The sequence below is a fragment of the Loxodonta africana genome, chromosome 12, assembly GCF_030014295.1.
Source record: "Loxodonta africana isolate mLoxAfr1 chromosome 12, mLoxAfr1.hap2, whole genome shotgun sequence".
Lineage (NCBI taxonomy): Eukaryota > Metazoa > Chordata > Mammalia > Proboscidea > Elephantidae > Loxodonta > Loxodonta africana.
The window spans coordinates 40,259,763-40,286,623 of NC_087353.1; the positions used below are offsets into that span (position 1 = coordinate 40,259,763).

Consider the following 26,861-nt stretch of genomic DNA (forward strand, 5'->3'; position numbering starts at 1 on the left):
AGGGGGCTCATCTTCTAGCAATACATTGTCTAATAGCCTGTTGTGATCCATAGGGTTTTTTTTTTTATTAACTTTTATTGAGCTTCAAGTGAACGTTTACAAATCAAGTCAGTCTGTCACATATAAGTTAATATACATTTTACTCCTTACTCCCACTTGCTCTCCCCCTAATGAGTTGGCCCTTCCAGTCTCTCCTTTCGTGAAAACTTTGGCAGCCTCCAACTCTCTCTATCCTCCCATCCCCCCTCCAGACAGGAGATGCCAACACAGACTCAAGTGTCCACCTAATATTATTAGCTCACTCTTCATCAGCATCTCTCTCCCACCCACTGTCCAGTTCCTTTCATGTCTGATGAATTGTCTTCGGGGATGGTTCCCATCCTGTGCCAACAGAAGGTTTGGGGACCATGACCGCCGGGATTCCTCTAGTCACATCCAGACCATTAAGTATGGTCTTTTTATGAGAATTTGGGGTCTGCATCCCACTGATCTCCTGCTCCCTCAGGGGTTCTCTATTGTGCTCCCTGTCAGGGCAGTCATCGATTATGGCCGGGCACCAACTAGTTCTTCAGTTCTCAGGATAATGTAGGTCTCTGGTTCATGTGGCCCTCTCTGTCTCTTGGGCTCTTAGTTGTCGTGTGACCTTGGTGTTCTTCATTCTCCTTTGCTCCAGGTGGGTTGATACCAGTTGATGCATCTTAGATGGCCGCTTGTTAGCTTTTAAGACCCCAGATGCCACATTTCAAAGTGGGTTGCAGAATGTTTTCATAATAGAATTATTTTGCCAATTGACTTAGAAGTCCCCTTAAACCATGGTTCCCAAACCCCCGCCCTTGCTCCGCTGACCTTTGAAATATTCAGTTTATCCTGGAAGCTGCTTTGCTTTTGGTCCAGTCCAGTCCAGTTGAGCTGACCTTCCATGTATTGAGTGTTGTCCTTCCCTTCACCTAAAGCAGTTCTTTTCAGCTAATTAATCAGTAAAAAACCCCTCTCCCTCCCTCCCTCCCTCCCCGCCTCGTAACCACAAAAGTATGTGTTCTTCTCAGTTTATACTATTTCTCAAGATCTTATAATAGTGGTCTTATACAATATTTGTCCTTTTGCCTCTGACTGATTTCGCTCAGCATAATGCCTTCCAGGTTCCTCCATGTCATGAAATGTTTGACAGATTCGTCACTATTCTTTATCGATGCGTAGTATTCCATTGTGTGAATATACCACAATTTATTTACCCATTCATCCGTAGATGGACACCTTGGTTGCTTCCAGCTTTTTGCTATTGTAAACAGAGCTGCAATAAACATGGGTGTGCATATATCTGTTTGTGTGAAGGCTCTTGTTTCTCTAGGGTATATTCCGAGGAGTGGGATTTCTGGGTTGTATGGTAGTTCTATTTCTAACTGTTTAAGATAACGCCAGATAGATTTCCAAAGTGGTTGTACCATTTTATATTCCCACCAGCAGTGTATAAGAGTTCCAATCTCTCCGCAGCCTCTCCAACATTTATTATTTTGTGTTTTTTGGATTAATGCCAGCCTTGTTGGAGTGAGATGGAATCTCATTGTAGTTTTAATCTGCATTTCTCTAATGGCTAATGATCGAGAGCATTTTCTCATGTATCTGTTAGCTGCCTGAATATCTTCTTTAGTGAAGTGTGTGTTCATACCCTTTGCCCACTTCTTTTTTTTTTTTTCAAGATCTAGACCATATTTATTCAATTTTGCATTCATGTCAAAGTGGCCTGTATATAAGGTACCACTTACACACACATTAAAAAAAAAGAGAGAGAGAGAGAGAGAAACGCACACACACACACATTATTCAGGATTCACTCAACAAAAAATTGGTGGGATAGTTGACTCAACATCACATTGTCATTTACTTTAATTTGTTCTTTCTAGTCTCTCCTGAATACAACCCCTTCTTCACTAAAATACGTTTCCTAAAATCCTGCTCATACTCCAAGGACAAGATCAAATAATACTTTCTTTATGAAGACACATTGAAAATGTCTCTAAATGGATTTGAACTATTCCTTGCCCCAATCTTTCTATGATACTCATTATAGTCTGCCTCATAGAATATTCACTTTTTTCATTAACCCATCATCGCCACTATATCCTTTGAAGGTAAAGACAAGGTATTTTCTTAACTGCCTTTGTAGATTTGTAAGAGAAACTCATGTGTTAATGCAAACCTACTATACTCCATGTATCAAATAATAAAGGCACATGGTATGAATGTTCATTTAGCTTATGGAAGGTGCCCCACATCATATATATATATGCTTTTTCATTCTTCACTATCAAATTTTAAGCCAGCTCATATTATCTCATTTTCATTTTTTTAAATTAACTTTTATTAAGCTTCAAGTGAACATTTACAAATCCAATCAGTCTGTCACATGTAAGTTTACATACATCTTACTCCCTTCTCCCACTTGCTCTCCCCCTATTGAGTCAGCCCTTTCAGTCTCTCGTTTCATGCCAATTTTGCCATCTTCCCTCTCTCTCTATCTTCCCATCCCCCCTCCAGTCAAGAATTGCCAACACACTCTCAAGTGTCCACCTGATTTAATTAGCTCACTCTTCATCAGCATCTCTCTCCCCTCCGCTGACCAGTCCCTTTCATGTCTGATGAGTTATCTCCGGGGATGGTTCCTGTCCTGTGCCAACAGAAGGTCTGGGGAGCTTTGCCGCCAGAATTCCTCTAGTCGCAGCCAGACCATTAAGTACGGTCTTTTTATGAGAATTTGGGGTCTGCATCCCACTGATCTCCTGCTCCCTCAGGAGTTCTCAGTTGTGCTCCCTGACAGGGCAGTCATCGATTGTGGCCGGGCACCAACTAGTTCTTCTGGTCTCAGGATGATGTAGGTCTCTGGTTCATGTGGCCCTTTCTGTCTCTTGGGTTCTTAGTTGTCGTGTGACCTTGGTGTTCTTCATTTTCCTTTGCTCCAGGTGGGTTGAGACCAATTGATGCCTCTTAGATGGCCGCTTGTTAGCATTTAGGACCCCAGACGCCAAGTTTCAAAGTGGGATGCAGAATGTTTTCATAATAGAATTATTTTGCCAATTGACTTAGAAGTCCCCTCAAACCATGTTCCCCAGACCCCCACCCCTGCTCCGCTGACCTTTGAAGCATTCATTTTATCCCAGAAACCTCTTTGCTTTTAGTCCAGTCCAATTGGGCTGACCTCCCTTGTATTGAGTGTTGTCTTTCCCTTCACCCAAAGCAGTTCTTATCTACTGATTGATCAGTAAAAAACCCTCTCCCTCCCTCCCTCCCTCCCCCCTTCGTAACCACAAAAGTATGTGTTCTTCTCAGTTTTTTCTATTTCTCAAGATCTTATAATAGTGGTCTTATACAATATTTGTCCTTTTGCCTCTGACTCATTTCGCTCAGCATAATGCCTTCCAGATTCCTCCATGTTATGAAATGTTTCAGAGATTCGTCACTATTCTTTATCGATGCGTAGTATTCCATTGTGTGAATATACCACAATTTATTTACCCATTCATCTGTTGACAGACACTTTGGTTGCTTCCAGCTTTTTGCTATTGTAAACAGAGCTGCAATAAACATGGGTGTGCATATATCTGTTTGTGTGAAGGCTCTTGTATCTCTAGGGTATATTCCGAGGAGTGGGATTTCTGAGTTGTATGGTAGTTCTATTTCTAACTGTTTAAGATAACGCCAGATGGATTTCCAAAGTGGTTGTACCATTTTACATTCCCACCAGCAGTGTATGAGAGTTCCAATCTCTCCGCACCCTCTCCAACATTTATTATTTTGTGTTTTTTGGATTAATGCCAGCCTAGTTGGTGTGAGATGGAATCTCATCGTAGTTTTAATTTGCATTTCTCTAATGGCTAATGATCGGGAGCATTTTCTCATGTATCTGTTGGCTGCCTGAATATCTTCTTTAGTGAAATGTGTGTTCATATCCTTTGCCCACTTCTTGATTGGGTTGTTTGTCTTTTTGTGGTTGAGTTTTGACAGAATCATGTAGATTTTAGAGATCAGGCACTGGTCGGAGATGTCATAGCTGAAAATTCTTTCCCTAGTCCAAAGTTTTCAATTACAAAAAACGTGAATAGCCTAAACATAGCAACTAAAATTGATTGTCAGAGTAGTTTAAAAATCCAGATGTAACTATAAACTCTCTACAAGATCAGGAAGAGGCTGTGTTATTATCAGTCAAAGTACATTTCAGAGCAAAGAATATTACCACGGATAAAGAGAGACATTGCATAATGATAAAAGTATCAATTTTCTAAAAAGACATAACAATTTTAAATTGTATGCATTTAAGAGTAGATCTCTAACATACACAGAGCAAAAACTGATAGACTTGAAAAGGGATATAGACAAATCCACAATTATATCAATAGAACAAGTTGATATAAAATCAGCAAAAATATTGACTTGAACAATACTATCAATCATTTGACTTAATTGACATTTATAGAACACTCCAATTGGAATACACTTTTTTTTTCCCAAGTGCACACGATAAACCATATTTTGAGTTGTAAAGCAAATCATAAAAATATAAAAAATTGAAATCATACAAAATATGTTCTGTGACCATAACAGAAACATAAAACAGAAAATTTCTGGAAAAATCTCAGATATTTGGAAATTAAACAGCACACTTTTAAATAACTCATGGGTCAAATAGAGAGTCTCAAAGAAATTTAGGAAAAAAATCAAACTCAATGAAAATACAACAATCAAAATTTGTGGGATATAGCTAAAGCAGTGTTCATTAAATGCGTATATTAGAAAAGAAGAAAGACCTAGGCTTCCACCTTAAGAAAATGAGCTAAATCCAAGCCAAGGAGAATGAAGATCAGAGCAGAAATCAATGAAATTGAAAACAGAAAACTCTGGACACAGAAACTCAAAGCAGATTCTTTGAAAAGATCAATAAAATTGATAAACTTTTAGCCAGAATGACTAAGAAAAAAAGAGAATGAAAACATAAATTTCCAATATCTGGAATAAAAGTGATACCATTACTATAGACCCCACAGACATTAAAAGTATAATAAGGGAATATTATGAACAACTTTATGTCTCTACATTTGACAACTTTGATGAAACACACTAATTCCTTGAAAGACAAACTGCAAAAGCTCACTCAAGTAGGAATGAATAACCTGAAAAGTCATAATATATCGAAGAAATTAAATTTTTAGTAAGATTGTTCAAAAAAATAATCTAGTCCTGGATGACTTCACTTATGAATTCTATCAAATATTTAAGAAGGAAATAATACAAATTCTATACAAACTCTTCTAGAAAATAGAAAACACTTCAAAAGTCATTATATGAGGCCAGGATTACTCTTACATTAAGACCAGACAAAGATACTACAAGGAATGAAAAATACAGACTGAAGTTCTTCATGAGTATACATACAAACATCCTCGATAAAATATTAACAAAGCAAATACAGCAAAATATAAAAAAGACAATATAACATGACCAAGTGTGGCTTATCCTGGGAATGCAATGCTAGTTCAACATATGAAAATTTATCAGTGCAATTTGCCACATCAAAAGACTAAAAAGGAAAGCCAAGTGATCATCTCAGTAGATGCAGAAAAGTCAGTAGACAAAATTAGTAATTCAAAACCCATTTGTGATTTTAAAAACACTCAGTAAACTAAAATTAGAATGGACCTTCCTCAACTTGATAAAAGGCACCTACAAAAAACCTGCAACTAACTCGAACTGTGTGGATCTTACAAATTATAGATAACATTGAGAAGAATGGAAATTCCAGAACACTTAATTGTGCTCATGAGGAACCTGTACATAGACCAAGAGGCAGTCGATCAACAGAACAAAGGGATGCTGCATGGTTTAAAAACAGGAAAGGTGTGCGTAAGGGTTGCATCCTTTCACCGTACTTACTCAATCTGTATGCTGAGCAAATAGTCCAAGAAACTGGACCCTATGAAGAAGAATTGGAGAAAGCCTTATTAACCACCTCCGTTATGCAGATGACACATCTTGCTTGCTGAAAGTGAAGATACCTTGAAGCACTTAAACTGACGAAGATCAAAGACTACAGCCTTCGGTGTGGATTACACTTCAACACAAAGAAAACGAAAATCCTCACAACTGGACAAATAAGCGACATAATGATAAATGGAGAAAAGTTTGAAGTTGTCAAGGATTTCATTTTATTTGGATCCAGAATCAATGCCCATGGAAGTGGTGGTCAAGAAATCAAACGACTCAATTGCCTTGGGCATATCTCCTGCAAAAGACCTCTTTAAAGTGTTCAAAAGCAAAGATGTCACTTTAACGACTAAGCTGTGCCTGACCCAAGCCACGATATTTTCCATCGCCTCATATGCATATGAATATGGAATATGAAAGATAATGAATAAGGAAGACCAAAGAAGAATTGATGCCCTTAAATTATGATGTTGGTGAAGAATATTGAATATACCATGGGCTGCCAAAACGAACAAATCTGTCTTGGGAGAAATACAGCCAGAGTGCTCCTTGGAAGCGAGGATGGTGAGACTTCATCTCACTTCTTTTGGGCATGTCATCAGGAGGAATCAGTCCCTTGAGAAGTACATCATGCTTTTTAAAATAGAGGGTCAGCGAAAAAAAGGAAGGTCCTCGACAAGAGGAATTGACACGACGGCTGCAACAACGGGCTCAAACAACGATTGTGAGGATGGCGCAGGACCGGGAAGTGTTTCATTCTGTTGTACATAGATAGGGTTGCTATGAGTTGGAACTGACTGGACACACCTAACAACAGCAACATGGAACTTATTAGTAAGAGACTGAAAGATTTTCTCCCTCCCCAGATCAGGAACAAAGACTTCAGCTCTCACTGTTTCTATTTAACATCATACTAGAGTGCAACAGGCAAGGGAAAAGACACACAGATTGAAAAGAAAGAAATCAAATTGACTTTATTTGCAAACACGATTGTGTAGAAAATCTAATGAAATCTATAAAAACAGCTACTAGAACTAATAATCAGCCTAGCACAATTGCAGGATACAAGGCCAATACTTAAAAACAAACTGTAGGCTCAGGGATTAAGAGCTCGGGTGCTAATAAAAAAGTCACAGTCTGATCCCTGGAAACCTTCTGGGGTCACTATGAGTCAGAATGGACTGGACCGCAATGGGTTCAGTTTTTTGGTTTAGTTTTATATACCAACAATGAATAATTGGACACCAAAATTTAAAAACCAGTACCATTTATAATAGCACCAAAAAAAAAAAAAAAAAAAAACCCACGAAATAACTTAGTTTTAAACCTAACGAAATATGTGCAAGATCTGTATGCTGAAAATTTAGAAATGCTGATAAGAGAAATCAAAGACAATGTAAATAAAAGGATTGGAAGACTCAATTTGGTTAACATAGTAAAGATGTCAATTCTTCCCAAATTGATGTTTAGGTTTAATGTAATTCCTATCACAATCCCAGGGTGATTTATTTATTTATTTTTGGTGACTAGAGACAAGCAAATCCTATAATTTATACGGAAAGGTAAAGGAAATAGAATGGCTAAAACAATTTTGACAAAGAAGAGCAAAATGGGTGGAGTCATTTTACCTGATTTTTAGACTTACTTTTATGACACTGTAGTATTACTGGAGACATAGACACATAGACAAAATAGTCTGCCGGTATCTTATAAAATTAAACATAAACTTACCAAATGATCCAGCAACCCCACTCCTAGGTATTTACTCAAGGGGCTTGAAACCGCATGTTCACTAAAGGGCTTGTATACCAATAATCGTAGCAACATTATTCACAATAGCCAAAATCCAGAAAGAACCTAACTGGTAAATGGATAAACACACTGCAGTATATCCATATTACAGAATACTTTTTAGCAATAAAAAATATATATGAAATATTGATACAGGTAATTCTTGCTTTGCATGATAGTGTGGGACTATAAAAATGACCATGCAAGCTGAAAACATGCAAAATAATAAACCATGGGAAAAAAGATGATTATCTCATAACCTTTTAAAATTTTTGTCAAAATATTAAAAACTGCCTTACTGTTGGTTATAAATATATAGAGAAATTTTAAAATAGTAAAACTAACAATTCAAGGCACTGTAATTTAAAATATTAGAACTATTGAGAAAGTGTTTTATTTCTTTGTTAAAAAAATGATCAAGAGTAGTTTAAACAGTGTTCGTCTTCTTCTCATTGGGTTGTTTATGATACAGCCTGAGCATATTTTCTATGCCTTGGCAAATTGTCATACACCTTTCTAAGTCTGGATCAGTTTCCAGCAGTTTATACATTGCACTTTCGATGTCATGAAATGTCTCTGAAAGTTCTTGAAAAGTCAAGTTTTTGCTGGTATCACTTCCTCTGGGAAATCTTCATCCTTTCCTCGTTTATGTGGATAAGTTCACTTCACTAAGTTCTTCTGGCTGCATATCTACAGTCTCAAAACACTGGCAGTGTCAACATTTCCATGGTCAGCTATTTCTTGTATAAGTCCATTAAAACCCAAAACCCAGTGCCATCCAGTCAATTCCAACTCATAGTGACCCTATAGGACAGAGTAGAACTGCCCCACAGAGTTTCCAAGGAGCACCTGGTGGATTTGAACTGCCAACCTCTTGGTTAGCAGCTGTAGCACTTAACCACTACGCCACCAGGGTTTCCATAAGTCCATTAGATGGAGTTATTTGATCATTTGGTTTTCATTTCCAGTGTTATCACTTTTCATTTCTTTGCTACATTTTCATCTTTATTTGTCAATTCCCTCTTTGAGTTATCCATTTTTGTAAAATATCATAGACATTTACCATTGGGAGACAAGGAGGCAATACAACTATGCACTTTGCTGTCTGTGTGGGGGCTGAGTAGCAGATGCACAGTGACCAACCACCACAGGCTTTGAAAGAAGTGACGAGATGGGTCACTGATCATGATGTGCACCTGATATTTACATAGTGATTTGGGAACTGAACAACTAGCAGTGGAGTTTGTATTTTTATGCAATTAAAAAACAAACAGAAAAACCATTGCCATCAAGTTGATTCCGACTCCTAGCAACCCTATAGGCCAGAGTAGAACTGCCCCATAGGGTTCCCAAGGAGTGGCTGGTGGATTCAGACTGCTGATCTTTTGGTTAGCAATCAAACACTTAACTACTGCATCACAGGGGCTCCAAATGGCATTTATACAATCACTCAGAGTTAATATACCGTGGTATCTGACAGGTGAACCTGTAAATACACTGTGGTAACCGAAGTGTGTGCACACCAGAACTGTGCAAAATGAGGACTGTCTGAATGTGCAACAGAGTGAGATTGAAAGTGAAAGAAGCCAAACACAAAAGACCATGCACGGTATGAGTCCATTCATAGAAATTCTAGAAACAACAAAATTACTGTGAAGAAATCAGACCAGCAGTTGCCTGGTGTCGGGGGTGGGATATGGTAAGACTCAACTGCGAAGAGGCACAGGGAAACTTAGAAGGATGATTGCCTAACTCTTCACCGTTACACAACTGTACGTAATTGCCCAAATTCATCACACTCTCCACCTAAGAAGGGTACATTTTACTATATGTAAGTTATAGTTCAACAAAGCTGGGGGAATCTAAATAATAAATTTGAGTATTGTGCTATTGTTTATGAAATGGTTTCTAAAGGAAAATCAGATTTGACTTATATTGCTTTAATGTTTGTTGTTTTTGTGTGCCGCTGAGTGGATTCCGACGAACAGGGACCCTATAGAACACAGCAGAACTGCCCATAGAGCTTCCTAGGCTGTAACCTTTACTGGAGCAGATCGCTAGGTCTGGTAAGTTCAAACCACTGACATTTTGGTTACCAGCGCTGGACCACTGCACCATCAGGGCTCCTTGCTTCAACCTTATAGGGCCCTTTTCCAGAGTCTGTTATCAAACCCTCCACTCTTTCTATGTCAGAGATCGCAGCCTGCCCTTTAATGCAAGGCTCTGACTGCATGTAACAGAAGCCAACCTGAAGGAGCTTAAGGCAAAAAGACACATTTTTAAGGCCTTGGGGGAATATCAGGAAAGGCAAAGGCAGAATACAATTGGCCTAAGGGAGGGTAAAAAGGAGTCCTGGGGGCAAAACTGGCTAAGTGCTTGGCTGCTAAGCTAAAGGTTGGCAGTTCAAATCCACCCACAAACTGCCTGGCATTCTGCTCTGGTAAAGTTTACAGCTAAGAAAACCCAATGGGGGCAGTTCTACTCTGTCCTTTAGGGTTGTTATGAGTTAGAATGCACTCCGTGATGCACAACAACACAAGGGAGGGTAGTACCAGGAGACAGCTGGTTGTCATGCCTACATGAAACACTGAAGAAGCGGTGTTGATATAATTTCACACTTGACATTCCAGGTACTCCATTCGACCTAATCAAGGATGAAAATATGTAGTGACACATGTCCATTTCAGAAAATGATAAAACACAGATGAACAAAAGAAGAAAATCAAAATGACTCATAATGCCATTCCTAAGATAGAACCACATAAAATTTTGGCGTCTTTTTTTCTTCATTCTTCATGCATATAAAAAAAATGATATTTTTTTTGACTTGCTCTTTTTACTTAACGTATTGTGAAAACATTTTCATGTCATTATTCTTTTACAAGGTAAGGACTTAACCCAGGCTTATCGCTTGTGCTGTCGCCTTTTTTTTTTTTTTTTTTTGCATAAACAGGCTTTTTTAATCGTATATGTGTTATGAAGCCACTGTCAGTTTCTTGTAATGACTGCACAAGTTATCAGAAATATCAGAGGAAGCATTAAAATACCATTGCGTAAATTTGCATTTACAATCAAATTCAGTTGCATGAAACTGACTTGTATGAAGAGTTAAATATTTTTAGAAAAATTGTTCCATAAGTATTGTGAGCTCTAGATGTACTAACATTTACACTGCAAAATAATTTATAAGAAATTTATCTCAACGTGGCCAGTTTACAAAGTACTTGTAGTTCCAGTAGTTGCATTAACCGAAAGATTCTTCTCAAAATTAAAAATTGCCAGAAATTATTTGTGATATTGCATTTACTGAGTGACGTCACTTACATCAATTATGTTCTTTGAAAATGAAGTTGCTAACAGCACAAATATTTTTCAGAAAAATTTTCATAAATAAATTTTCATAAATAACAAATAAATAAATTTTCAGAAAATCAAGCCAGATAAAATTTTGATCAATCAAGATACCATATTAGTAAAATATATTTGTTGTATTATACAAAATTGGGACAAAAAAAATAATTGGTGTTGCATCTTATAAGTTTGTGTTGTTACTCATGTATCATTATCATCCCTGTTACATTTTATAAGTAAAATATTTTTAAAGGACAAAGTTTTATATTTCAGTACCCTGATGGTACCATTTCCTTGCTTTTTGTCTAAGGGGCCTTGCATTTTCATTTCACATTCCCCAAACACATGCTGTCAAGAAAATTCCAACCCACGGCGACCCTATAGGGCAGAGCAGAATCGCCCCACAGGGTCTCCGAGGTGCGGCTGGCGGACCCAAATGACTGACCCCCTGGTTAACAGCCGACCTCCCAACCACTGCATTACCAGGGCTCCTCATTTCACATTGTTGTTGTTGTTATGTGCCCTTTAGTCGGTTCCCACGCATAGTGATCCTATGTACAACAGAACAAAACACTGCCTGGTCCTGCGCCATCCTCACAATCATTTTATGCTTGAGCCCATTGTTGCAGTCAATTCATCTCGTCAAGGGTCCTCTTCTCCTTCGCTGACCCTCCACTTCACCAAACATGACACCATCCTTGCCTCCAACTAGCACCCTGGCTGCACTTCCTTCAAGACAGGCCTGCTTGTTTTCCTGGCAGTCAATGGTACATTCAACATTCCTCCCCAACACCACAATTAAAGGTGTCAGTTCTTCCTCAGTCCTGCCTATTCACTGTCCAGTTTTCACATGCATATGAGACGACCGAAAACACCATGGCCTGGGTCAGGTGCACCCTAGTCTTCAAGGTGACATCAGTGGCTTTCAATACTTCAAAGAGGTCCCTTGCAGGATATTTGCCCAGTGCAATGCATTTTACATTAGACCCTAAAAACTATTTTGTGCTGTCACTTTTAATAGCTGCATAGTATCCCACTGAATGGATGTACCACTACCATTTTCCCCTCGGTCAACACTTAAATTCTTTCTGAATTTCAGTGATCACAAACAATATTGCTATCAACGTTATATAGTTTATTCTTGAGCTAAGTCATGATTGGATGCTCAAAATAAATTCCTGGTCTTGAGGGTTTTGGGGGCCAAAGGCAAAATAAATTGCAGTAGTTATTAATGCTGTTCACCAATATTTCCAGTTCTCCTTTCAGGCACATGGTCAAATTGAACTTCCCTGCTCTGTTGGAGTTAGCTGAAATGCGACTGAAGCAATGAGTGCCGTGTCTAGGAGGAGGCTTTAAGAACCCGTATGTGCTCCTTTCCTCTGCTGCCATGATTAATAAGTACTCCATCAGCCTGGGCCCAAGGGTAAAGATTACCTAGGTCAGAAAGCCCCGCTGACCTGTGGTGAGCCTGTAGTGTAAGTGAAAAATGAAATGTTGATTTAAGCCATTGTGATTTTGATGATGTTTGTAACTCCACCATAATCTAGCCCTTCTTGAATGACACACACACATTTTTAAGGGTGCTGAGATATATTGTCAAATTGTTCAAAGGAAATAAATAGCAGGCATCCCCTATATAGGAGCCCTAGAGTCACAGTGGTTAAAGTGCTTGGCTGCTAACCAAAAAGGTCGTTGGTTTGAAGCCATTAGCTGCTCTGCAGAAGAAAGATGTGGCAGTCTGCTCCTGTAAAATGTACAGCCTTGGACCCTAGGGGGCAATTCTACTCTGCCCTATAGGATTGCTATGAGCCAGAATCGACTAGACGGTAGTGGATTTTGGGGTTTTGGTATCTTCTATAAAAGCACTAAAATACCACTGGAATGAATAAGGACCATGGACCGTAGATGTCCACGTGCAGCTTGTTACATAGTTGTTAGTTGCTGTCCGGTTGATTCTGACTCATGGTGACTCTATGTGTGCAGAGCAGAACTGTGCTCCACAGGGTTTTCAAGGCTGCGAGCTTTCAGAAGCAGATCGCCAGGCTTGTCTTCTGAAGAGCATCTGGGTGGGTTCAAACCACCAAACTTTCGGCCAGTAGTCAAATGCTTAACTGCTTGTGGCATCCAGGAACCTTACTCTTTACATAACTGGTCCCTATTTCTGTTACACATGCATATGTGCTTAAGGTTTGGCAGTTACGATGTGGTTTGGCAGCTATGTAATGATGTAATCACTTCCATAATGAGGTCAGGTATAATGCAATCACCTCCAGGATGAGATCTGCTATCAGCAGCCAATCAATTGAAAGGAAATTTCTTTGGAGGTGTGACCGGCATCAAATACATGTGGACTTTCTGGCTAAGCTTGCTGGCTTTTTTTACGTGCTCTGGGTCCTGCATCTGGCTGGTCATCTGGCCTTCGGTACTTGGGACTTGAGCTAGCAGCTTACCTGCTCATCTTAGGATTTGTCGGCCTCCACAGCCTGTGAGCCAGAGGCCTGCCATCGGACCTGCTGTTCTTGGGTTTGTCAGCCTCTGCAGCTATGTGACTCAGGAGCCCCTCCAGCCTGACCTGTGGACTTGGGACTTTCTAGCATCTACAACCATGTGAGGCATTTCCTTGGTACAAATCTCTCTCTATATAGATATATATATGCGTTTCACTGGTTTTGCTTCTTTAGAGAAAGAAGCTGGCCTGACCTGAATGAAATGAGAGACAACTCCAAATAAATCAAAAGGTTATTTATGTTTAGTGCAAGTGATAAGTACCTAAATTTGAAACAAAAATGGTAACAAAAGAATTTTTCTATCAAAGAAATTTACACTGAACGAGAGCCAGGGTATTAGTCTTTGTGGTTGCCCAGGCGTGTGCTCCTGGCAGGTCCCTACCCCATGAGGAGGCAAGCTTGCTGTGCCCTGCTGGAGAGGACCCACTATCTCCACAAACCCTCATCTTGACCTCCTCTCTCCCAGGGCCTGGGTCCCATGGGCCTTCACCCCAGGGGGGACCAGCTTTGCTGTGAGGCCTAGTGGCTCCCTCTGGTGGGCAGTGAGAGCTCTGCTTAGAGAATATTCAAATATCAAAATGTTAGAGTTGGGCAGGGCTTCTGATACCATTGAGCCCTATTCTCTCATTTTAAAAACTTCAGCTAACAAGTAACCAGCTGCTGTGGAGTGGACTTTAACTCATGGCAACCCCATGTGTGTCAGAGTAGAACTGTGCTCCATACGGGTTTTTTTTTTTTTAATAATTTTTATTGTGCTTTAAGTGAAAGTTTACAAATCAAGTCAGTCTCTCATACAAAACCTTATATGCACCTTGCTACATACTCCCAATTACTCTCCCCCTAATGAGACAGCCCGCTCTCTCCCTCCACTCTCTCTTTCGTATCCATTATGCCAACTTCTAACCCCCTCCACCCTCTCATCTCCCCTCCAGGCAGGAGATGCCAACATAGTCTCAAGTGTCCACCTGATCCAAGATGCTCACTCCTCGCCAGCATCCCTCTCCAACCCATTGTCCAGTCCAATCCATGTCTGAAGAGTTGGCTTCGGGAATGGTTCCTGTCCTGGGCCAACAGAAGGTCTGGGGGCCATGACCATCGGGGTCCTCCTAGTCTCAGTCAGACCATTAAGTCTGGTGTTTTTATGAGAATTTGGGGTCCGCATCCCACTGCTCTCCTGCTCCCTCAGGGGTTCTCTGTTGTGTTCCCTGTCAGGGCAGTCATCGGTTGTAGCTGGGCACCATCTAGTTCTTCTGGTCTCAGGATGATGTAGTCTCTGGTTCATGTGGCCCTTTCTGTCTCTTGGGCTCGTAATTACCTTGTGTCCTTGGTGTTCTTCATTCTCCTTTGATCCAGGTGGGTTGAGACTCATTGATCCATCTTACATGGCCGCTTGCTAGCATTTAAGACCCCAGACACCACTCTTCAAAGTGGGATGCAGAATGTTTTCCTAATGGATTTTATTATGCCAATTGACTTAGATGTCCCCTGAAACCATGGCCCCCAAACCCCTGCTCCTGCTATGCTGGTCTTCAAAGCATTCAGTTTATTCAGGAAACTTCTTTGCTTTTGGGTTAGTCCCGTTGTGCTGACCTCCCCTGTATTGTGTGTTGTCTTTCCCTTCACCTAAAGTAGTTTTTATCTACTAATTAGTGAATACCCCCTCCCACTCTCCCTCCTTCTCCCCTCTCGTAACCACAAAAGTGTTTTCTTCTCAGTTTAAACTATTTCTCAAGTTCTTATAATAGTGGTCTTATACAATATTTGTCCTTTTGCAACTGACTAATTTCACTCAGCAAAATGCCTTCCAGGTTCCTCCATCTTACGAAATGTTCCACAGATTCATCATTGTTCTTTATCGATGCGTAATATTCAATTGTATGAATATACCATAATTTATTTGTCCGTTTATCCGTTGATGGGCACCTTGGTTGCTTCCATCTTTTTGCTATTGTAAACAGTGCTGCAATAAACATGGGTGTGCATATATTTGTTCGTGTAAAGACTCTTGTTTCTCTAGGATATATTCCAAGGAGTGGGATTGCTGGATCATATGGTAGTTCTATTTCTAGCTTTTGAAGGAAGCGCCAAATCGATTTCCAAAGTGGTTGCACCATTTTACATTCCCACTAGCAGTGTATAAGGGTTCCAATCTCTCCACAGCCTCTCCAACATTTATTATTTTGTGTTTTTTGAATGGATGCCAGCCTTGCTGCAGTGAGATGGAATCTCACTGTAGTTTTGATTTACATTTCTCTAATGGCTAATGATCGCGAGCATTTCCTCATGTATCTCTTAGCTGCCTGAATGTCTTCTTTAGTGAAGTGTCTGTTCATATCTTTTGCCCAGTTTTTAATTGGGTTATTTGTCTTTTTGCAGTTGAGGTTTTGCAGTATCGTGTAGGTTTTAGAGATCAGGCGCTGATCAGAAATGTCATAGCTAAAAACTTTTTCCCAGTCTGTAGGTAATCTTTTTACTCTTTTGGTGAAGTCTTTGGATGAGCATAGGTATTTGATTTTTAGGAGCTCCTAGTTATCTAGTTTTTCTTCTGCATTCTTAATGTTTTGTATGCTGTTTGTGCCATTTATTAGGGCTCCTAACATTGTCCCTATTTTTTCTTCCATGATCTTTATCATTTTAGATTTTATATTTAGGTCTTTGATCCATTTCAAGCTTGTTTTTGTGCATGGAGTGAGGTATGGGTCTTGTTTCATTTTTTTGCAGATGTATATCCAGTTATGCCAGCACCATTTGTTAAAAAGACTGTCTTTTCCCCATTTAACTGTTTTGGGGCCTTTGTCACATATCAGCTGCTCATATGTGGATGGATTTGTGTCTGGATTCTCAATTCTATTCCATTGGTCTATGTATCTGTTGTTGTACCAGTACCAGGCTGTTTTGACTACTGTGGCAGTATAATAGTTTCTAAAATCAGGTAGAGTAAGGCCTCCCACTTTGTTCTTCTTTTTCAGTAATGCCTCACTTATCCAGGGCCTCTTTCCTTTCCACATGAAGTTGGTGATTTGTTTCTCCATCTCATTAAAGAATGTCGTTGGCATTTGCATCCGAATTGGATTAAATGTCTAGATCGCTTTTGATAGAATAGACATTTATATAATGTTACGTCTTCCTATCCATGAGCAAGGTATGTTTTTCCACTTATTTAAGTCTCTTTTGGTTTCTTGCAGAAATGTATTGTAGTTTTCTTTGTATAAGTCTTTTACATCTCTGGTAATATTTATTCCTAAGTATTTTATCTTCTTGGGGGCTATTGTAAACGGCATTGATTTGGTGATTTCCTCTTCAATGTTCTTTATGTTGGTGTAGAGGAATCCAACTGATTTTTGTGTGTTTATCTTGTATCCCGATACTCTGCAGTATTTCTTGAGGATTCCTTAGGGTTTTCTGGGTATACGATCATGTCATCTGCAATTAGAGATAATTTTACTTCTTCCTTGCCAATCTGGTTGCCCTTTTTACTTTATCTAGCCTAATTGCTCTGGCTAGGACCTCCAGCACAATGTTGAATAAGAGTGGTGATAAAGGGCATCCTTGTCTGGCTCCAGATCTCAGGGGAAATGCTTTCAGATTCTCTCCATTTAGGATGATGTTGGCTATTGGCTTTGTATAAATGCCCTTTGTCACTTTGAGGAATTTTCCTTCTATTCCTATTTTGCTGAGAGTTTTTATCATGAATTCTTGTTGAACTTTGTCAAATGCCTTTTCTGCATCAATTGATAAAATTATGTGATTCTTGTCTTTTATTTATGTGGTGGATTACATTAATTGTTTTTCTAATGTTGATGCATTCCTGCATACCTGGTATGAATCCCATTTGGTCATGGTGAATTATTTCTTTGATAGATTGTTGAATTCTATTGGCTAGAATTTTGTTGAGGATTTTTGCGTCTAAGTTCGTGAGGGATATAAGTCTGTAATTTTCTTTTCTTGTGGTGTCTTTACCTGGTTTTGGTATCACAGATATGGTGGCTTCATAGAATGAATTTGGTAGTATTCCGTCCTTTTCTATTCCCTGAAATACCTTTAGTAGTAGTGGTGTTAACTCTCCTCTGAAAGTTTGGTAGAACTCTGCAGTGAAGCCATCAGGGCCAGGGCTTTATTTTGTTGGGAGTTTTTTGATTACCTTTTCAATCTCTTCTTTTCTTATGGGTCTGTTTAGTTGTTCTACCTCTGTTTGTGTTAGTTTAGGTAGGTAGTGTGTTTCTAGGAATTCATCCGTTTCTTCTAGGTTTTCAAATTTGTTAGAGTACAATTTTTGATAGTAATCCAATATGATTCTTTTAATTTCAGTTGGGGTCTGTTGTAATATCACCCATCTCATTTCTTATTCCGGTTATTTGCTTCCTGTCCTGCTTTTCTTTTGTCAGTTTGGCCAGTGGTTTATCAATTTTGTTGATTTTTTTCAAAGAACCAGCTTTTGTTCTTGTTAATTCTTTCAATTGTTTTTCTGTTTTCTATTTCATTTAGTTCTGCTATAATTTTTATTGTTTGTTTTCTTTTGGTGCCTGTGGGTTTCTTTTGTTGCTCTCTTTCTATTTGTTCAAGTTGTAGGGATAATTCTTTGATTTTGGCCCTTTCTTCTTTTTGTATGTGTGCATTTATTGATATAAATTGTTGGCCTCTGAGCACCACTTTTGCTGTGTCCCAAAGGTTTTGATAGGAAGTGTTTTCATTCTCACTGGATTCTATGAATTTCTTTATTCCATCCTTAATGTCTTCTATAATCCAGTCTTTTTTTGAGCAGGGTATTATTCAGTTTCCAAGTGTTTGATTTCTTTTCCCTGCTTTTCCTGTTATTGATTTCCACTTTTATGGCCTTATGGTCAGAGAAGATGTTTTGTAATATTTCAATGTTTTGAATTCTGCTTAAGCTTGCTTTATGACCTAATATGTGGTCTATTCTAGAGAATGTTCCATGTGCACTTGAAAAGAAAGTGTACTTGGCTGCTGTTGGGTGGAGTGTTCTGTATATGTCTATGAGGTCAAGTTGGTTGATTGTGGCATTTAGATCTTCCATGTCTTTATTGAGCTTCTTTCTGAATGTCCTGTCCTTCACTGCAAGTGGTGTGTTGAAATCTCCTACTATTATTGTGGAGCTATCTCACTTTTCAATGCTGATAGAGTTTGTTTTATGTATCTTGCAGCCCTGTCATTGGGTGCATAAATATTTAATATGGTTATATCTTCTTGGTGTATTGTCCCTTTAGTCATTATATTGTGTCCTTCCCTATCCTTTATGATGGATTAAATTTTAAAGTCTATTTTGTCAGAAATTAATATTGCCACTCCTGCTCTTTTTTGATTGTTGTTTGCTTGATATATTTTTTTCCATCCTTTGAGTTTTTGTTTGTGTCTCTAAGTCTAAGGTGTGTCTCTTGTAGGCAGCATATAGATGGATCTTGTTTTTTAATCCATTCCGCCACTCTCTGTCTCTTTATTGGTGCACTTAATCCATTTACATTCAGCGTAATTATGGATAAGTATGAATTTAGTGCTATCATTTTGATGTCTTTTTTTGTGTGTTGTTGACAGTTTCTTTTTCCCACTTAATTTTATGTGCTGAGTAGATTATCTTTATATATTGTCCTTTCCTCATATTTGTTGTTGTTGATTTTGTTTCTGCTGAGTCTCTATTTTGATGAGTAGGATAGTTTGTCTCCTTTGTGGTTACCTTATTATTTACCCCTATTTTTCTAAATTTAAACCTAACTTTTATTTCTTTGTATTGCCATATCTTCCTCTCCATATGGAAGGTGCATGATTACATTTCTTAGTCCCTCTTTATTATTTTAATGTTGTCTTCTTTTATACAATAACATCACTGTTACCCTGTTTTGAGCTTTTTTTTTTTTCTTTTTCTTTTGTAATCTTCCTTTGTTTTTTTGGATTTCCCTGTCTGGGTTGACTTCTGGTTGCTCTGCCTAGTGTTCTAGTCTTGGGTTGATACCTGATATTATTGATTTTCTAACCAAAGAACTCCCTTTAGTATTTCTTGTAGTTTTGGTTTGGTTTTTACGAATTCCCTAAACTTGTGTTTATCTGGAAATGTCTTAATTTCACCTTCATATTTAAGAGACAGTTTTGCTGGATATATGATTCTTGGCAGGCAATTTTTTTCCTTCAATTTTTAAAATATGTCATCCTATTGCCTTCTTGCCTGCATGGTTTCTGCCGAGTAGTCTGAGCTTATTCTTACTGGCTCTCCTTTGTAGGTGACTTTTTGTTTATTCCTCGCTGCTCTTATAATTCTCTCTTTATCTTTGGTTTCGGCAAGTTTGATTGTAATATGTCTTGGTGACTTTCTTTTAACATCTACCTTATGTGGAGTTCGATGAGCATCTTGGATAGATATCGTCTCATCTTTCACAATATCAGGGAAGTTTTCTGCCAACAAATCTTCAACAATTTGCTGTGTATTTTCTGTTAACCCTCCCGTTCTGGTACTCCAATAACTCGTAGGTTATTTCTCTTGATAGAGTCTCACGTGGTTCTTAAGGTTTCTTCATTTTTTTAAATTCTTTTATCTGGTTTTTGTTCAAATATATTAGTGCCAAGTGATTTATCTTCAAGTTCAGAAATTCTGGCTTCTACTTGCACAATTCTGCTCCTCTGACTTTCTATTGAGTTGTCTAATTCTGTAATTTTATTGTTAGTCTTCTGAATTTCGATTGCTGTCCGTCTATGGATTTTTCCAGTGTATTAAACTTTCCATTAAGTTCCTGAATAATCTTTCCAATTTCTTCAATTGCTTTATCTGTGTGTTCCTTGGCTTGTTCTGTGTATTGCCTCATTTCTTTCCTGATGTCTTGAAGGGTTCTGTATATTAATCTTTTGTATTCTGGCTCTGGTAATTCCAGGAATGCACTTTCATCTAGAAGATCCCTGAATTCTTTGTTTTAAGAGGCTGTTGAGGTGATCATGGTCTGTTTCTTTATGTGACTTGATATTGACTGTTGTCTCTGAGCCATCTATAAGTTATTGTATTAAAAAAATATAATAGTTTATGCTTATTTACTGTTTCATAGCTTCTGGCTTTGTTTTGTTTTGATATACCCAGATGGGTTGCTTGAGAGAGCTAGCTTGATTATTTTCTCCTTTGGAGCTCTGATGCCCTGTCCCCAGATGTCTACAGCTGTTTTCAGGTATATCAGTCTAGGAGTCCATTCTCTTTTCTTGTATGAATTCAGCTCAGATTTTCAGGTAGCTGATCATCAAGTGTGTGGTACAGGCTCTGTCCTACAGTCTTAGAGGGGCAGGGGTGATTGGCGTATATACCGGTATCGGATTGCAGCAGAAGGTCATGCTCTGAACAAGTCAGGGGGCTGAGAGCCGACCCCTGAGTGTCTCTGAGGAAAGCGCATCCCTGTTCCCTAGAGCGTGCAGGTGGGTGGGTTCTGCAGATGGACCGTGGGCACCCAAAGTTTTTGGTTGCAAGGACTGGGAGGTACCAGTTATCCTTGGACCCCTGTCGCAGGTGGCTGGGTGACCTGAGTGGAGCTACGAGTCGTTAGGTCCCTGATGTGGGTACATAAGGACTTTGTTTAATAGGTGAAGCAACGTCAAACATCAAACACCCACCTCTCCACCTCACAGCTGAAACAGTTGGAGTCTGCCAACAAGGGCCTATTCTCCCAAAATAGGCCCACACAAGTACATGCAGAACGGAAAGATGCTCAAGGTCCATGGACCATTTATGCCTGGACAGGAGCCGCTTCTGTCCTGAGCTTCCCCGATTAATGGAGCTAGCAAATTATCTTTTCCCCCTAGTTGCAAATTTTTTCCTTCCCTAAGGCCTGGAGGGTGGCTCTAGGTGCTCACCAAGGTCTATCTTAGGCCCAGGAGTTCAGCCACTGAAGCTGGGTTGGGGGTGGGGGGGGTGCGGTAAAATATACGCGAGTACTTAGCTTTTTTTCGGAGCGCCGTCCTCCTCAGGTTCCAGAGGTGTGAGTGGGCTGTGTGGCTGGCTGCTTCTCCCTGAGGAAAGTGCAGCCCAACACTAGTACCAGCCCGCCGCTGCTGCCGCTCCGGGAATGGTGCCTGAGGGCTCCCCGCGATTTAGGTCCGGTAACTCCTCTCCACTTCTGAACCGTCTCTTCCTCCCCCTGCCCCTCAGTTCGTTTTCTAAGCTTGCCTTTGAAGCTCAGGGCTCCCAGCTTCTCGTAAATATACTTGTTTCACTTATTTTTTCGGGTCTTTGTTGTGAAGAGGGCTCGCCGGAAGCGTCTGTCTATTCTGCCATCTTGGCTTCGCCTCCTTCTCCATAGGGCTTTTAATGACTGATTTTTTAGAAGTAAATTGCCAGACCTTTTTTCCTAGGGACCTCTGGGTGAACTCGAACCATCAACCTTTTGGTTAGCAGCTGAGGTCATTAACTCTTTGCACCACCCACAGACTCTAAAGTTTGAACTAACTTTATTTTATTCTCTTTATTTCAACATAAAAAATGTTGAAAAGTATACGGAAGCAGAAAAGCAGCATCAGTTATTCCCTGACCCAGACACACTTTAACATTACAGCTTGCTGCTTTTGATTGTTCCTTTTTTATTCTTCATTCGTGAAATGTTGTATATAATTTTGTTTCCTGAATTTTCACATAATGCTGTAGCATGAGAATTTCCTGTCATTGCGGTTCTTTCCTAAGTATCATTTCTAAAGGGCGTGTAGCATTCTGTGTAGATTTGCCTTTGAAATGCCTAATGACAATACATTTGTCCTCAGCTGCCCAGTCCGGAAGTAAGAAAGAAATACAAATAATGGTATTTGTGGCTACCGCTTATTAAAATGAGTACCTGATACTGTACAAAGTGTTTTATATACATCCTACCTGAAGTACTTTTTAAAAAAAATTGTGCTTTAGATGAAGGTTTACAGCGCAAATTAGTTTCTCATTAAACAGTTAATACACATATTGTTTTGTGACATTCTTTGCCAGCCCCAAGACATGTCAACGCTTTTCCCTTCTCAACCTTAGGTTCCCCATTATCAGCTTTCCTGTTCCCTCCTGCCTTCTCGTCCTTGCCCCTGGGTTGGTGTGCCCGTTTAGTCTCATTTTGTTTTATGGGCCTGTCTAATCTTTGGCTGAAGGGTGAACCTCAGGAGTGACTTCAGTACTGAGTTAAAAGGGTGTCCGGGGGCCATATTCTCGGGGTTTATCCAGGCTCTGTAGGACCAGTAAATCTGATCTTTGTGTGTGCGTGTGTGTGTTAGAGTTTTGTTCTTTTGCGATCCCTGTCAGAGCAGTCAGTGGCAGTAGCCAGGCACCATCTAGTTGTGCTGGACTCAGTCTGGTGGAGGCTGTGGTAGTTGTGGTCCATTAGTCCTTCGAACTAATCTTTCTATGAAGCTTCCATGACCTTGCCTTGGTCAAGTAGTGCTGGCTTCCCCAATATTGTGTACTGTCCTACCCTTCACCAAGGTTACCACTTATCTATTGCCTATTTAGTGTTCTTCTTGCCTCACCCTTCACCTCCCTCATAACCATCAAAGATTGTTTCTTTTTGTGTGTAAACCTTTTCATGAGTTTTTATAATAGCAGTCTCAGAATATTTGTCCTCTTGTGATTGACCTATATCACTCAGCATAATGCCTGCCAGATTCATGCATGTTGTGAGATGTTTCCAAGATTCATCATTGTTCTTCATCGTTGTGTAGTATCTCATTGTGTGTATGTACTGCAGTTTGTTTATCCATTTATCTGTTGTTGGGCACTTAGGTTGTTTACATCTTTTTGCCATTGTGAATAATGCTGCAATGAACATACATGTGCATATGTCTATTCGTGTGACCGCTCTTATTTCTCTAGGATTTATTCCTAGGAGTGGGATTGCTGGATTATATGGTATTTCTATTTCTAGTTTTTTAAGGAAGTGCCATGTCGTTTTCCAAAATGGTTGTAGAATTTGCATTCCTATCAGCAGTGCATAAGTGTTCCAGTCTCCCTACAGCCTCTCCAACATTTGTTATATTCTGTTTTTTTTTAATCGTGCCATTAATATCGGGGTGGGATGCTATTTCATTGTAGTTTTGATTTACATTTCTGTAATGGCTCGTGATCACGAGCATTTCCTCATGTGTCTATTAGTCTCCTGAATGTCTTCTTTGGTGTAGTGTCTGTTCATAACCTTTGCCCATTTTTTAATGGGATTATTTGTCTTTTTGTTTTAGAGGTATTGGATTTTCCTGTAGCTTCTAGAGATTAGACCTTTGCATTATTCGTCATAGCCAAAAAATTTTTCCCAGTCTGTAGGCTGTATTTTTACTCTTTTGGTGAAGTCTTTTGATGAGTGTAAGTGTTTAACTTTTAGAAGACCCCAGTAATCTAGCTTATCTTTTGGCATTTGTGTGTTGTTAGTTATGGTTTGTATACTGATTATGCTATGTATTAGAACCTCTAGCATTGACCCTATTTTTTCTTGTATGATCTTTATAGCTTTTGGCTTTATATTTAGGTCTTTGATACATTTCGAATTAGTTCTTGTGTATGTTGTGAGGTATGGGTCTTGTCTCATATTTTTGCAGATGGACGAGTTTTTCCAGTACCATTTGTTAAAAGACTGTCTTTTCCCCCATTGTCTTGGTTATCTAGTGCTGCTATAACAGAAATACCACAAGTGAGATGGCTTTGACAAACAGAAATTTATTCTCTTACAGTCTAGTAGGCTAGAAGTCTGAATTCAGGGCACCAGCTTCAGGGGAGAGCTTTCTCTCTTTGTCAGCTCTGGAGGAACATCCTTGTCATCAATCTTCTCCTGGACTAGGAGCTTCTCTGTGTAGGAATCTCAGGTCTGAAGCACTCACTCTGCTTCCGGTGATGCATTCTTAGTAGTATGAGGTTCTCAACTCTCTGCTTGCTTCCCTTTCCTTTTATCTCTTATAAGATAAAAGGTGATGCAGGCCACACCCCAGGGAAACTCCCTTTACATTGGATCAGGGATGTGACCTGAGTAAGGGTGTTACATCCCACCCTAATCTTTTTAGCATAATCTACTCTTGCCTCATTAACCACAGGCAGAGATTAGGATTTACAGCACATAGGAAAATTACATCAATCACAAAATGGAGGACAACTGCACAAAACTGAGAATCAAGGCTTAACCAAGTTGACACAGATTTTTGGGGGACACAATTCAATCCATGCCACCCATTTAATAGACTTTGGGCTTTTGTTGAAGATCAGGTGACTGTAAGTGGATGGATTTATGTCTGGATTCTTAGTTCTGTTCCATTGGTCAATGTGTCTATCATTGTACCAGTATCAGGCTGTTTTGACTATCGTAGCCATACAGTAGGTTCTGAGGTCAAGTAATGCAAGTCCTCCTACTTTATTCTTCTTCTTCAATAGTGCTTTACTTATCTGGGGCCTCTTCCCTTTCCATATAAATTCAATGATTAGTTTTTCCATCTCGTTAAAGAATGCTGTTGGTATTTGGCTCAGGATTGCACTGTATCTGTAGATTACTTTGGGTAAAATTGACACTTTCATAGTGTTGAGTCTACCTATCCATGAGCATAGTACGTATTTCCATTTATGCAGCTGTCTTTTGGTTTCTTGCAGTAGTGTTTTGTATGTTTCTTTGTATAGGTCTTTTACATCCCTTGTTAGATTTAATCCTAAGTTTTTTGTTTTTTTTTTTTTAGGGGCTATTATAAATGGTATTGCTTTCCTGATTTCCTTTTTGTAGTTCTCTTTATTGGTGTATAGGAATCCAACTGATTTTTGTATGTTTATCTTGTGTACTGCTACTCCGCTGAATCTATTAGTTCCAGTAGTTTTCTTGTAGAGTCTATTGAGTTTTCTATGTATTGCATCATTTCATTCTCAAATAAGGACAGTTTAACTTCTTCATTACCAATTTGGATGCCATTTATTTCTTTTTCTTGCCTTATTGTTTTAGCCAGGACTTCCAGCATAATGTTAAATAGGAGTGGTGATAAAGGACATCCTTGTCTTGTTCCTGTTCTCAGGGAAAATGTTTTCAGCCTCTCTCCATTAAGAATGATGTTGGCTGTTGGTTTTGTTGAGGAATTTTCTATACCTATTTTATTGAGAGTTTTTTTTTTTTTTTTTTAATAAGGAATGGGTGTTGGACTTTGTTGAATGCCTTTTCTGTGTCAGTTGAGATGATCATGTGATTCTTTTGTTTTGTTTATACGGTGGATTGTGTTGATTGATTTTTTAATGTTGAACCGTCCTTGCATACCCAGTATGAATCTGAAGTGGGTACTATTTCTATTCCTATTTTACAGTGAGAGACAGTGATGTGCTAATAAACATTTTACAGCCACTCTTGGTGGGGATGGGGGAAAGGGGAGTCCTGATTCATAGCCTAATTCATTTTCCAATTTCTGTGGTGTAAATACTCCCACCATCATCAATTTCAAACTATCAGTGTGACATCACTACATGCAGAGTTGGGGAGAAACATAGAGAAGCACACCATTATACTGTTTTCCCACCTACAGATATTTTAGACATCAGTAATTGAAAAAGCATAGAAAATAATAAAATGTAATATAATAATGAGGAAGCAATACATTTTAAGTATTAACTGTAGCTGTTTTAACATAATTTATTTGCAACTTTTTATCCTTAAACTTTTTTTTAAATAATTTTTATTGAGCTTTAAGTGAACGTTTACAAGTCAAGTCAGTCTGTCACATATAAGCTTATATACACCTTACTCCATACTCCCACTTACTCTCCCCCTAATGAGTCAGCCCTTCCAGTCTCTCCTTTCATGACAATTTTGCCAGTTTCTAACCCTCTCTACCCTCCTATCTCCCCTCCAGACAGGAGATGCCAACACAGTCTCAAGTGTCCACCTGATACAAGTATCTCACTCTTCGTCAGCATCTCTCTCCAACCCATTGTCCAGTCCAATCCATGTCTGATGAGTTGTCTTCGGGAATGGTTCCTGTCCTGGGCCAACAGAAGGTTTGGGGACCATGACCGCCGGGATTCCTCTAGTCTCAGTCAGACCATTAAGTATGGTCTTTTTATGAGAATTTGGGGTCTGCATCCCACTGATCTCCTGCTCCCTCAGGGGTTCTCTGTTGTGCTCCCTGTCAGGGCAGTCATCGGTTGTGGCCGGACACCATCTAGTTCTTCTGGTCTCAGGATGATGTAAGTCTCTGGTTCATGTGGCCCTTTCTGTCTCTTGGGCTCATAGTCGTCGTGTGACCTTGGTGTTCTTCATTCTCCTTTGATCCAGGTGGGTTGAG

At 39.3% G+C, this 26,861-nt stretch overlaps 1 long non-coding RNA gene across 1 annotated transcript; it reads left to right on the forward strand.

Moving 5' to 3' along the window:
- The first annotated feature begins 8,873 nt into the window (after nucleotides 1-8,873).
- On the forward strand, nucleotides 8,874-26,690 carry LOC135232937 (uncharacterized). The gene is made up of 3 exons (XR_010323562.1): nucleotides 8,874-9,830; nucleotides 12,370-12,477; nucleotides 26,430-26,690. It is a non-coding gene; the product is annotated as an uncharacterized LOC135232937 (long non-coding RNA).
- Nucleotides 26,691-26,861: the final 171 nt, after the last annotated feature.